The sequence below is a fragment of the Herpailurus yagouaroundi genome, unplaced genomic scaffold (genome assembly GCF_014898765.1).
Source record: "Herpailurus yagouaroundi ecotype Mexico unplaced genomic scaffold, PumYag 77, whole genome shotgun sequence".
Taxonomy (NCBI): Eukaryota; Metazoa; Chordata; class Mammalia; order Carnivora; family Felidae; genus Herpailurus; species Herpailurus yagouaroundi.
The window spans coordinates 15,604,146-15,618,457 of NW_024412388.1; positions in this window are offsets into that span (position 1 = coordinate 15,604,146).

The window sequence follows — 14,312 nt, forward strand, 5'->3', positions numbered from 1 at the left end:
GTGCTGACAGCTCAGAGCCTGGAGCCTGCTTCGGATCCTGTTTCCTTCTCTCTCTGCCCCTCCCCAACTCACTCTCTGTCTCTCAAAAGTGAATAAACATTAAAAAAAAAGAAGTCTGCCACCATGGCCCTGGCCTTTTCCCACTTCAAGCTTTGGCCATCCCTCTCCTGCCTGCCTCTGGAGCAGGAGAGCTTCAGGATTCATGTAACTGGCATATTTTGAGTGACAATTATGTGCCAAGCCTCATGCTGGGATCCTAAGAGGAATATGATGCCACATCTAATGGGGAAGAGAGAGAGAGAGAGAGGTAACTAGACCGACCAGTTAAGTAATCCCCATAATTACTTACATTAAAAAAAATTGAGGGGCGCCTGGGTGGTGCAGTCGGTTAAGCGTCCGACTTCAGCCAGGTCACGATCTCGCGGTCCGGGAGTTCGAGCCCCGCGTCGGGCTCTGGGCTGATGGCTCAGAGCCTGGAGCCCGTTTCCGATTCTGTGTCTCCCTCTCTCTCTGCCCCTCCCCCGTTCATGCTCTGTCTCTCTCTGTCGCAAAAATAAATGAACGTTGGAAAAAAAAAAAATTGAGATTATGCCAGTTCTCTGCTCAGAGCATTGTCTTCTCTGCTCAGTTTGAGTGAAAGCAAAAATCTATCCAATGGCCTACAAGGCCCTACATGAACTCTATCTCCCAACCCTCACCTTTACGTCTCTGAGCTTCTCTCCTATGCACTGGCCTTTTTGATGTTCCTTTACACCGAGCACACTCTCACCTCAGGGCCTTTGCACTTCCTATTGCCTGTTTTGGGGAGAGCTGCACTGCACATTCCCTCACTTCCTTCATGTTTCTGCTCAAATGTCACCTTATCTGGGAGGGCTTCCCAGACATCCCATGTCAATTAGCAAAACCCACTCCCATCCCCAGCCTGCGTGCATTTCCCTCATTACACCTGTCACCATCTGACTCGTGACATTTATGTATTTATGAGTTCATGGTCCCTCTCTCTGCATTAGAATGTTATCCCTAAAAGAGGAGGGATTTTGTCTGTTTTCTTCACTGGTATGTGTCTAGGTTATAGATTCGTGCCTGACATGTATTATGTGCTTGTGATATCGTGATTCGTAATAAGAAATTTATATTTGCTCTTCTACTAAAACTCTCTAAGCAATTAGAATGGTAAAGGTATCTTTTGTTATATTAATGAGGTGCTTTTGGAAAGCCCTTTGGTCACCTAAGGATGGGGTGAGGGGAGCTGGTTGTCAGGGGAAGGAATCCTGTGATCAGAGTTGAAATTTTCAGCCCCGCCCCAGAATCTGAGAAGGGGAGGAGAGCTGGAGATAGAGTTAAGTGCCCAATGGTCAATGATTTAATCAGTCCTGCCTATGTGATGGAGCCTCCATAAGAACTCCAAAGGATGGGGCCCACAGAGCTTCTAGGCTGGTGAGTATGTGGAGACTCTAGGACAGTGGACTCCTGGAAAGGGCATGGCTGATCCAGACCCTTTCCCCATACCGTGACCTGTACGTCTCTTCCACCTGGCTGTTCCCAAGTTATATCCTTTCATAATAAACGGGTAATCTAGTGAGTAAAATTCTCAGAGTTCTGTGAGCCACTCTAGCAAATTAAACCCCAGGAAGGGATCGTGGGAACCTCGGCTCTCTAGCTGGTAGGTCACAAGCACAGGTGCCAACCTCGACTTGCAACCAGCATGTGAAAGGAGGAGAGCAGGGCAGTCCTACAGGACTGAGCCCTCAGCCTGTGGGATCTGATGCCATCTCCAGGTAGATAGTGTCTAAGTTGAGTTAAATTGTAGAACACCCAGCTGGTGTCTGAGAATTGCTCGGTGTTGTTGAGCACTCAGTAAGTGTTGGTGGCCTGGACACAAAACAATGACTGCTCTGGGTACACAGGTTGTGAGAAGGGGGGACAGAGTGGAAACAATAGAACGCAGTTCTGTCTCCTCAGCACTTCCATTCTCTGACCTAACTTGGCCAAAATTAGGACTGTCCTTCAACTTGAATATCACTCGCAAGTGCTTTGAATTAAATCAAATTTGTTACATCTGGGTGTGTCCATCATCACCAAGATACTGCTTTTCTCTTTGCTGGTCAGTTTTGGGGGTTATTTTTAACTTTGTTTTTTTAGTAATCTCTACACCCAACATGGGGCTTGAACCCATGACCCTGAGGTCAAGAGTCCCATGCTCTTCTGACTGAGCCAGCCAGCTGCCCCGCATTTTTTTTTTTATTATGGTAAGATGTAAGCAACATAAAATTCACCACTTCAGCCATTTTTCAGCGTAGGATTAAGCGGCATGAGGTGGCATTCACGTTGTTGTGCAGCCCCCATCGCTGTCCAACTTCAGAACTTCTGCAACACCCCACCGGAAACTCTGTTCTCCTTAAACAATAACTTCCTGTTCTCCTCCTCCCTGGCAACCACATTCTACTCTCTGTCTCTGTGAATTTGACTCCTCTAGGGACCTCGTATAAATGGAATCACACGACACTTGCCCTTTTGTGTCTGGCGCATTTCACTTAACTTGATGTTTTTAAGGTTCATCCATCCTTGGGGCTCCTGGGTGGCTCAGTCAGTTAAGCACTCAACTGTCAATTTCAGCTCAGGTCACAATCCCATGGTTCATGAGTTCGAGCCCCATGTCAGGCTCTGCACTGACAGCACGGAGCCTGCTTGGGATTCTCTCACTCCCTCTCTCTCTCTCTCTCTGCCCTTCCCCTGGTTGCACACTCTCTATCTCACTTTCTCTCCCTCAAAATAAATAAACATTAAAAAAAAAATTAAGGTTCAGGGCACCTGTGTGGCTCAGTCGGTTGGGCATCTGACTTTGGCTCAGTTCATGATCTCATGGTTCGTGAGTTCGAGCCCTGCGTCAGGCTCTGTGCTGACAGCTCAGAGCCTGGAGCCTGCTTTGGATTCTGTGTCTCCCTCTTTCTCTGTTCTTCCCCTGCTTGCACTCTGTCTCTCTCTCTCTCTCTCAAAAATAAATAAAGATTAAAAAAAATTTTTTTAAAGGTTCATCCATCCTGCAGCATGTATCAGAACATAATTCCTTTTTATGGCTGAATGATATTCCATTACATAGATGTATCACTTTTTTTTTTTTTTTTTTTGTCCATACATAGATCAGTGGACATTTGAGAATGGGTATGCAAGTATCTGTTCAAGTTACTGCTTTCAGTTTTTTGGGGTATGTCCCTGGAGGTGGAATTGCTGGATCATGTGGTAATTCTGTTTCACTTTTTTGAGGAACTTCCATACTGCTCTCCACAGTGGCTGCACCATTGTACATTCCTACCAGCAACGCACAAGGGTTCCAACTTGTTCACATCCTCACCAGCATGTTCAGGAGGTGCCTGCTGGGTCTGGGGCAAGGCAGTCTTGACCTCTCTGATGCCAGGCCTTCTTAGAACCCCCTACACCAAATCTACTGAGCTCCACCTGCACTGCCACCGGGCCTGGCCCAGGGAGAGGTCTCTAATACCTGCCTAGCCGGCTTCCAGCCCTCCCTAAACCAAGGGACTTCTTCACACAATCACCCGCATATCCCATCTTGAATCTGGAAACCATATCCTTCTACCCTGGGTGGCCCAGCCTTCCCCAGGCTCTTGTCAAGCCGAATGCTATTTAATCATCCTGCCAAGTTTGCTGCCTTGGGAAAACCCTGGGCTCTGTTTTCCCCCTATCCAATGATTGGAAGAGGAAGCTGGATTTCCAGATGCCCACAGCTGGCACTACGCACCAAACTGGCTCCGATCATCTCCATGGGAGCCAGCCTGCTAGCCTGGCCTGAGCTGCTGGCACTACAGACAACTGGAAAGAGGCTGAGGCACATTGCTGTGCTCTGCCTTTCCCACTGGCATGAGAATGAAAATAGCAATTTAGAATTAATTCTGCAGATGGGCATTTTTTTCAGTTTCCCAAACTTGGCAATCATGCTCCCCACCCCACCCCCCCATTACACGCCTTTTCTTCCACTTAAGTAGAGAAGTTGAGAAAGATGCACGCTTTTGCCCTCTGTGCAGGCTAAGTGGCTGTCGGCTAGAGCCCCAGCCAATAGGTTCCTGACTTGAATAGCTGCCGTACCACATCTGGCTCCTACCAATATCTGCGCCCTCAGTTCCTGCCCCTTCCCCATGGACATGCACCCTGAACAGCCATGCACTTTCATGTTGCTGAATCTTTCCATACATTGTTCCCGCCACGTGGAGTATCTCCTGCTCCTGGATTGCCTAGCAGGCTCCTTTTTATCCTCCAAAACCCAGCTTGAGTATCATTTTATGGGACACAACTTTCTCGATTCTCCTCCTGCTCCCCCCACACAGATTTCACTGCTCCCTGGCTTCTGCTACTTTCGTGCTGGGACATTATTTTCTCGTGATTCTATCACACTGTATTCATAAGGGGCTTGTGTAGCCTTGTACCTGGCATGGAGTAAGTAGTCAATAAACATTAATTTTTTTAATGTATTTTTGAGAGAGAGTGAGAGAGAGCGTGAGGGGTGGAGGGGCAGAGAGTTGGGGGGGGGCAAAGGATCCAAAACGGGTTCCATGCTGACAGCAGTGCACCTGATGTGGGGTTCAAACTCACAAACCGTGAGATCATGACCCGAGCCAAAGCTGGACGCTCTACCAACTGAGCCACCCAGGTGCCCCTAAACATTAATTTATCTCTTCTATGAAGATGTAAATGGCTTGGGGATAAGTATCACATCTGAACATAAGGCAAATAGAAACTTCTTTCATCTCATGCCATAGCATGGCCAGCTTTCAGCACTAAGTTATATCCTCGGTCTTCTCGAGCCAAAGTGTCAGGAAGGTTCCTTTAAATAAATGTAAAACATCCACATCGACCCAGACCAACAGCCCCTGCTACTCACACCCATAGCGCCATTTACTTCTCACACCTCTACTTACTTGTCTCATGGGTGTTCCTAGCTAGAGAGTAAGCTCCCAATGGCAGCGACCATGACTTTCACACTCATTGCTATAAGCCAGGACCCAGACAGAATCTGGCATAGAGGAGGCGTTCCATAGACGGCAGAGGGATGGAGGGATTGAGTTACTGAGTGTAACCTTACTCTGGTAGACTTGGGGGAGCACTATCTGGGCAGGTTGGAGTCCTCCACCATATAAGGGTTTCTGGAGTGGCCTTCCCTGCTCTTAGAAAAACAGCTGAACACCATAAGTGAGAAATGTGGGAGAAGGCCACCCAGGTCAGTGCTTTCTATCTGTGCAGCATAGGGCTTTGGTCTTGGAAAACAATTGTCTTGGCTCAAAACCGGTTCTGAGACAGTTAAATCACTTGGCCCTCTTGGACCTTGATTTCTCTCCTCTGTATGGGGATGACAATAGTTCCAATGTCCCAGCAGGCTGTGAGTTGGAAAGACCTAGAGCAGTACTGAACACAGGAGATCATCGGTAAATAGGGTCCTTTTCCCTATAGCTCTTTGGGGAGGGGAGAGGCCACGCGGCTCAGTCATAGAACTGCACACATGTAGGACTCACAGGCCAGAAAAGCACAGCAGTGAAGAGCTCAAGCTCTGGAGCCAGGTTGCCTGGGTTCACATCTCACCTCATTAACTCCGCCACCTTGGTGAGACTTCCAACCTCTGAGTACCTCAGTCTTTATCTGCGATAATAGTAATAATAATGTAGCATCTATCCCAAAGGACTTTATAATGAGTAAGTGAAAGAGTGCCTAGTGCGCACTAAGCCCGCAGGAAACCAAAACATGAGCCAGCTTTTGTATTCAAGGTGAATGTACCCTTTCGGCCATTCTCTGAACTGCCGTTCCCGACCCAGAAGGGAGGGGAACCGGCTGCGGAAAGTTTGGCATGGCAGAGGGGGTAGAAGCCCAGCTCGGGGGTCAGGCCCAGCCTGGGTTTGAATCTCAGATTTGCCACTCTCTAGCTAGGCCATTTTTCCTCTCCCATGCCAGTCTCCTGCTAGGAACCACCATGTCTATCCCACCAGGTGGATTCCAGGATTCCAGGAAGTAACATACTCAAAGCACCCAGGATGGGGGCCGGGCCCAGAGAAGCTGCTGGTGAATAGTGAGTCCCTTACCCTCCCTCCAGCTGGTGCTCTGCCCCTCCCAGCGCTGGCACCGCCTGCCAAATCCAAAAGTGGCCCTGCAGCTGTCGTTCTGAAAACACATTCCCTGGCTGCTTTTGTCTTATCATCCAAGTCTTCCCCAAAGCCTTAAACATTCCCACATCAAGGGTTTAAGAAGACAAAAAAGCCCAAGCGGACCTATCCACGCCGCTAGTTGGCAAATGTCCCAGAGGATCTTGCTCTGCCAGTCACTGAGCTTGACATTCAGTTCCCTCAGTCAAATTCGCTCACATCCGACAAGATCAATGAGAAAAATAGGCAGCAGTGATCAAAAGGGCCGACAAAAGCTCTTGGGGCAACTCTCCCAGCAGGATTTCACACCACACAAAAGTGCATGCAGGGGGTGTTCCATAAAAGCTCTGCCACTCACAGCATCCCCCAGGCCCAGAGACCAAAAAACGGTTCCTATGACAACGCTGCTGCAAATGTTATATATAAATGTGTGTGTGTACACAGCCACACACAGATGCACAGAAATAAACTCTTGGCACAATGCTTTCCTGTTCCAAACACGAAATAACCTGCAAGGATTGATTGCTGGAAGAGAAAGCAAAGAAGGGTTTGAACAAACATGCTTCCAACGGGCTGGCTCTCAGTGGATTATACACCTGTTTTGATGTGGGTCTGTTTCGTTTCCTGCACCTGGAGTATAGTAGATAGCCAATAAATATGTAATCGTTGAGTGAAGGATACGCGATGGACAAATAGAAGAAAGGAAGGGAGGGACGGGAGGGAGATCAGAGCAGCCTGGAATCTCAGGGCTAAAAGGCCTCCCGCTGAGTATCCAATCTAATCCAACCTGCTGTTGTCTTCTCTTGGGCAAACTGATGCTCAGAAAAGGGAAGGAATCTTGCTGAAAGCCACTTACTCCAGCCCCGTTCTTGGAGAATCAAGCAAGCAGTTACGTGACTGTGAATCCAGTTTCTAGCTCAATTATAAGCGTATTTTGAGCAATTATTATGTGCCAGCAACTCTACGAAGACTTAGCACAGTTTGCAACTGTGCAAGGGATGTACTAGTCTACCCATTTTAACAGAGATGGAAACTGGGGCTCCAGGAGATGAAGTCACTTGGCCAAGGTAGCGTGGCTACCTTGTGGTTGGAGTGGGAATTGACCCCAGATGGCGGTGGCTCAAACACCAGGTTCTGAGCCCCTACATTACACAGCCTCTCTCTGAATTCAGGGTCTGGGCCAAACCGGGGAGCAAAACAGGAAGTAGTGGCAAAAATTCTGTCCTTTCTTGCAGATTTGGAGGCTCTCGGGGAGGTGAAGGAACTTGCCTAAGTCAGGGAGCTGTGGGGAAGGGGCTACAACTCACATTTTGGGGCTGCCAGTCCAGGTTTCCTTCAATTTACTCACTGCTTTTTCACAAAACACCCCCAGGACTGAAGGCTAGCTCCTGTTAGCCCCAGAGTCAGCCATCTAACTGGGTAAAGAGAAGGGTTCACCTCTGGCTATGGCGGCCCCAGTCCCAGGACAGAGTCGGGAGAGGCGGACCCAGGTCTGACTCCAAGCGTCTCTTTAGGGTTTTGCGCCCTCTGGTGGTCATATGTTGAAATTAGCAAGAAACCCCTAGCTTGAACTCCCTAGCAAACTCCCTCTGTAGAACCATTTTTCCTTCCAGGTGCTGGAAGGAAATGGAAATGGTACACAGGGTCCAGGTCCAGGCTCTCCGCTGCCCTGGATGTGCCATGTTCCTCTTTTTTTCTCTGCTTCCTGATTGGTCTCCCTGATTCCGCTCTGGCCTTCACACAATCCATTCTCCGCACAATCAGCAAAAACGCTTTTAAAAACCCAAAATTGATCATGCAACTCCCCTGTTTATACTCTCCAATAGTTCCCATTGCTCTTAGGATAAAGCCCGATCCCCATTATGGCTGGAAGGACGCAGCCCGATGGCCAGGCTGTCCCTCTCTCTCTCTCTCTCTCTCTCTCTCTCTGCAGTGTTTGCATCCCTGATCTCCAGCCTCACTTGCTTACATATGTTCAAGCTTTTTCCTCTTTAACTGAATTCTTACAAATCTCAAAACCCATTTTGCAGGTGAAGGAAATGAGCCTCACAGTGGTTACTCAGCTTCTCCCAGGTGACAGGGATTTACTGCTGGGAGCAGGGATTAAACCCAGGCAGTTGGAGCTGGGGCTGACCTTTTTGGTTTGCAGCTTCTCTTCCCACCATTGTCCCCATCCTACTCCCAAGCTTGACCTCCCCACCTTCCATCCCAGGTGTCTCTGCCTCTCCGCCTTTGCACAGGTGAGGAAGCAGAGATCCCGGCATCAGTCACCCTGTGTGTGTGTTTGCTGCTCTCCCCTTAACAAGCGCCCTTACATCACCATTACCTCACGGGAGCTGTGTGAGGTGGGCATCATCAGCCCCATTTCACAGGTGCAGAAACAGAGAAGTGATTCCCTTCAAATACACAGTATTTCAAATACACAATATTAGGCAAGTGTGAAAGTAGAGGACCCCTGGGAGTTGCAGCCAAAACATGAGTTAGCACCCACCCCATCGGGCCTGGAGAAGGAGGGGGGTAGCTGCAGCTTCAGGGAAGGGGGTAAATCTCAACCTCACCGGGACCCTTCCCCTCTATAGAACAAAAGTCTTAGGCTGCTAGGGACAGGCAGCAAACCCTTAACCCCAGGGCTCATGTGAAGGCCTGCTGCAGTAGGTGGGGGGAGGGAGGGAAGGGCAGGAAACCATCCTGTACCAGGATCCTACACCTATGCTATTACAGGATCACTGGGGAAGCCTCAGCCCTCAGACCAGGAATGCAGAGTTTGCCTAAGACTGAGGCTGCACCAGGACAACAGACCATCCCCCTTCCCCCAGGCTAGTAAGCATCAGGTAATACACAACAGCAACCCAAGTGATGCGTGGAAAGCCCAGGGGTGGGGCAGGAGTGCTAATAAAAATCCCTCCAGCAGCCTAGCCCCCATCCTTTTTTTTTTTTCTTTTCTTTTAAGTAAGCTCTCTGCCCAACAGTGGAGCTTGAACTTGTAACCTTGAGCTCAAGAGTCGCATGTTCTACCTACTAAGCCAGCCAGGCACCCCACTAACCCTATCCTAAGCCTGAGGTGATGCTAGAAGAATTGGAAGCCAGTGGAGCAATGAAGGTGACCATAGCAACAAGAAAGTCCAAACCAGCTCAACCTTTGACTAAACTGACTTAAGCTTCTATACTAATTGTCTAGCAGAAGATGTATTGCCCATTTAATGCAATTGCCATTAATTCTATTTAATTTAGTGTCTACTATCCTAACACAAAATGTCATTCAGTCAAAAATCATAACACACTAAAGAGCGAGGAAAAAAACCATCCACCGTCAATAGACAAAGGAATCAACCAAGCCAGACTCAGAAATGATTCAGTTGTTGAAACAACTAGACAAAGGCTTAAATTTTTTTTTCAATTTTTAAAATGTTTTATTTTTATTTTTGAGAGAGACAGCTTGAGCAGGGAAGGGGCAGAGAGAGGGGGACAGCAGTAAACCCAATGTGGGGCTCGAACCCATGAACTACGAGATCATGACCTGAGCTGAAGTCAGATAGATGCTCAACCACCTGAGCCACCCAGGTGTCCCTTTAAATTAAAAAAAAAAAATTGGGGGGGGGTAATATTTATTTATTTTTAAGAGAGAGAAAGAGCATGAGTAGAAGGAGGAGCAGAGAGAGGGAGACACAGAATCCGAAGCAGCCTTTCAGGCTCTGAGCTGTCAGCACATAGCCCGATGCAGGGCTCGAACCCATGAACTAAGAGATCATGACCTGAGCCAAAGCCAGACGCTTAACCGACCAAGCCACCCAGGTGCCCCTAAAGATTTTCTTTTCAAGTAATCTCTACATCCAACATGGGGCTTGAACTCACAACACTGAGATCAAGAGTCATAAATTCCACTGACTGAGCCACCTGGACACCTGATGAGCTGATAGTTTTGAGTGGAGCCCAGAACATAAGAAGGCTCCTCTGCAACAGGTCTTAGGCTGGTTGGGCCGTGTGATCCAGCAGGTCCCACGGAGCTTTGAGTATTACTGGCAGATAGAAATGGTAGGTGCCTACAGCTGAATCCTAGCACAGACCCTTCGGATTTTGGAACTCAGCCCTTCCAACTTGAGTGGATATCTACACTTTTTTTGAGAAACAGCTTTTGGCTTGCAACTGGGCACATGACCATGGGCCCCCACGTTACCACACAATCTGAGCTGCTCATCATGGATTGGGTATTGTCTGATCCACCAAGCCAGAAAAGTGGGCGGTACATTCATTATCAAATTGGGCTTGTGTATTTGACACTGGGCTTGAGGAAAGCCCCGAAGATACAAGTAATTGTATGAGGAAGTGGCCCGAATACCCACAACCCTTACTCCCACTACATTACCTTCTCTCTCCAAGCCCACCCTTATGGCCTTCTGGAGTGCTGTTACAAGTTGGCTTTTGTCTTAGGTAGAGAGGATTGATATGTCATTCCGTGCATAGATCTCCATCACTGTTGTATCTTCGTTGTGAAACGTGGCTTTTAGCATTACAACGTGTCTCTCTTTGTCTCACTAAATGTTTTATTTTGGTTGAATTCTGGTATCAGGGTTGCAGACCCTGCTTTCTTGCTTCCATTTGTCTCATAAATCTGTGCCCATCCCTTCACTCTTCCCTGTTTCTCTGTGTTTTGGTTGTCTCTTGTATAAACCATAGAACTGAGTTTTGCTTTTGAGTCTTTTTTTTTTTTTTTTTTTTGTAAGTCAGCTCTACGCCCAACATGGGGCTTGAACTCAGGACCCTGAGATCAAGAGTTGTATGCTCCACTGATGGAGCCAGCCAGGTGCCCCTTTATGAGCCAATTTTAAAATAATTTTCAGGGGTGCCTGGCTGGTTCTGTTGTTAGAGTATTGGACTCCTGATCTCTGGGTTGTGAGTTCAGGTCCCATGTTGGGTGTACAGATTACTTAAAAATAAAATCTTTAAAACTAATAATAACAATTTTAATAAGTGAGTCAAGCCCATTCAGTTACTATTTTTTTAAGTTTTATTTATTTACGTACTCTACACCCAACATGGGGCTTGAACTCGTAACTCCAAAATCAAGAGTCACCTGCTCCACCGACTGAGCCAGCCAGGCGCCCCAAGTTTCTGTATTTGATTTAAGGTGTTTTCCCATATCTCCACCTGCTTGAGGATATTTAATTCAGTCTAGAGTATCATGTTACAGTTTTCTTTAGATTTTTTTTTTTTTGGGAAGATAATTTTTATCAGTTTGAAATGCTCTGAATTTGTATTTCTTTTCTTTTTTCTTTTTTCTAAGACATTTTTTTAAAAAAAGTAATCTCTACACCCAACATGGGGCTCAAACTTACAACCTGGAGATCAAGAGTCACATGCTCTATCGACTGAGCCAGCGAGGTGCCCCTATTTGTATCTTTTTAAAGATGGCTATGCTTACCCAAAGTTATAAACACATCCTGCTATATTTTATCTAATACTTTTATGATTATATAAAGCATATGCAGCTTAGGTTTCTAGTACATGTAGAATTTATTGCTGTGACTGTGTGTGAGAGTTGTGTGAGGGAGGTGAGGTCTAGATTCATTTTTTCCCAAGTGGATGTCCTAACATCCACTTGTTAGATGGCTCACCATTTCTCAGCTGATTTAAAGGGCTTCCTTTATCCTATACTAATACCCACATATACAGAGAATTGTTTCTGGCTCTCCCCAAAATTCCAGTCATTCCATTCCTCTATCTGTACACACCAGCAGCACACTTTATTATTTACTACAAGTTTATAACAGATACTGACAGGCCAGCTCCCTCATTGTTCTTTTTCAAAATGGTCTTGGCCATTGCACATTTTCTCCTCCGTGTGAGTTGGCTTATCACGTGCCATGAAAAATGATCTTGGGGTTTTGGTTGAGAGAACACTGAAATTATAGATTAACTTGTGGGAACGTCGACACCTTGCATTCCAGTGAACCTTTCCATTCATGACCAGGGTGTTCCCCTGTGTTTAATTCAGGTCTTCTTACATGTTCTTCAGTAAAAAGTCTTACAGTTTTCTCCATAAAGGCCTGGCCCATTTCAAATTGGGTTTATAATTGTCCTAGATTCCTTAAATTTTAGTGTCTTCTTCAGTCCCTCTGATGGGGTTTTGGGGTGGGGGGGGGGTTCAGAGCTGACAGCCAAGAAGGAATCCTTGAAGATGTCTTTGGTGCAAAAAGGTGATTTTATTAAAGCACGGGGACAGGACCCGTGGGCAGAAAGAACTGCATTGGGGTTATGAACAATGACTGATTATATACCTTCAGGTTGGGAGGGGTTTAAGGACAGCATAAGTCTCTAAGGAATTTTGGAAGCAAGGTTTCCAGGACCTTAAGGGGCTAGCTGTTATTAGGAAAACATCGTTTATTACTGTTTAGTAAAACCTCAGTCATGAGACCCTTCAGATATATATCAGGGGCCACATGCTTAGAGTATAATTGCCAACATATACTTGGGGACTAAAGATAAAGGAAGTTTGCAAAGGAATTTTTATGTGTTTAGGGACACTCACAGAATCCTGGGGCAGGATAATGTTAAGCCAAGATTCCCTTTTGCCCCTAGCAAGGTGTCATCATCGAGGCAACTGAGCTCCTAGAGGGAGGTCACTCTGCCTGTTTCAGGACTCTTCAGTGGGCTGTAGGCAGTAAGGGAACTTAATTTTTCATGTGCCTTTGTTTCCCATATCACCGTGGCAAGCACCTAAACCCCCTTCCCTCTTGATGAGGGTGATATGAGGCCTCCAAGAAATGGCGTCTATAGATTTCTGGAGAATAGGTTATGGATAAGATTGCCTTTTTCTTGCAGTTTACTAAGTTAACTGTAAACTGAAGGAGACTCCTGTCCTGCATGACTGTGATCTCTATCAGTCAACCATCTGCTTTCTTTCCTTTCCCCTGTTCTGGGGCAGCCAGGAGTATCTGAGGAATATCACACATATCTCACCTTGGGGGGAGGGGTGTTGTTAGCCTGTACTTTGCCCTCAGCTTGCCTTATGCTCCCTCATTACCTCCCTTCTGCAGTTCTTCAGCCCTCCCAGAGGGCCCCTGCTGAGCCTCTTTGCTCACACAATTACTCACGGCTAGAAGTCCCATAGTTTCAACTTGCTTTCTAGTGGCACCTGGTAAGTTTTTCATCTTTTCAACTGTAGGATAAACCCCTGTAGGGTCAGGCTGGGGTTTTAATTCCTGCTTGGGGGTGGGGGCTTGCACTGAGCTGGGAGGTAAGACCAGCTGCTACAAGGAAAGAAGGGGAGGAGCAAGGGGCCCCAGGGCTCAGAGGAGGAGAGAGGGAAGGGCCTGTTCACTGGGTCACTGGGAAAAGGGGAGGAGCAGGAAGACAGCCCTCTGCAGGGAAAAATGGCATCTCTCTTTGGCACCTCACTGTGTGTGCATGTGTGTGTGTGTGTGTGTGTGTGTGTGTGGTCCCCAGGCCATCATTATTCCTTAGGAGCCTCTATTTTCCCAGGCAGCTCCTTGCCAGCAGCCTGAGTTCAGAACTCAGCTCTGCCCCCATTCCCCTCTGATCTGGGTGCTAAAGCACCTGTCTTAGGAAATTGCTGTAAGCATTCAAGGAGAGGATGTGCAAGGACACGGCACATGGCTTGATTCGCAGTAGGCACACATGTGGAAGCTTTAAGAAAAAATGCATATGTTCATTCATTCATTCATTCATTGGCAAGGGTGTATGGAGGACATTCTAATCTGAGGGACAGGCAGGGAAGGACAGGGGCTATTGAAGGTGCAGAAAGGAGGCTCAAGGTGGCAAGGGGGAGCTCTGGCGGGGGCAATTTGGGCAGAGCCCAGGTCCTAGGGCAAGTAAATGCAGTGAAGGGGAGTGATGTGATCTTTAAATAGGTTGCTCTCCTAAAGACAGTTGGAGGGGATAAGGCTGAGCTGTCCAGATGAGAGACACTGGGTTATGTATAAGCTCATGTACGCGTGGGGCAGGCACACACCTAGTGTGAATGTTGTGAGGGGTTCAAAGTGTATCACTGTCTCTCAAGCATCCGCACATCTCCCCAGTATTTGTGGGTCACATCAAAGAGAAGGCAGAGAAAAATGTCCATTTTACAGCTAGAGAAATAGAGTCTAAGACAAATGACTTATTCCTTTTAAAGCAAGTCAGGTTGAGGGGTTTTGCCCCTTGAATAGGTGC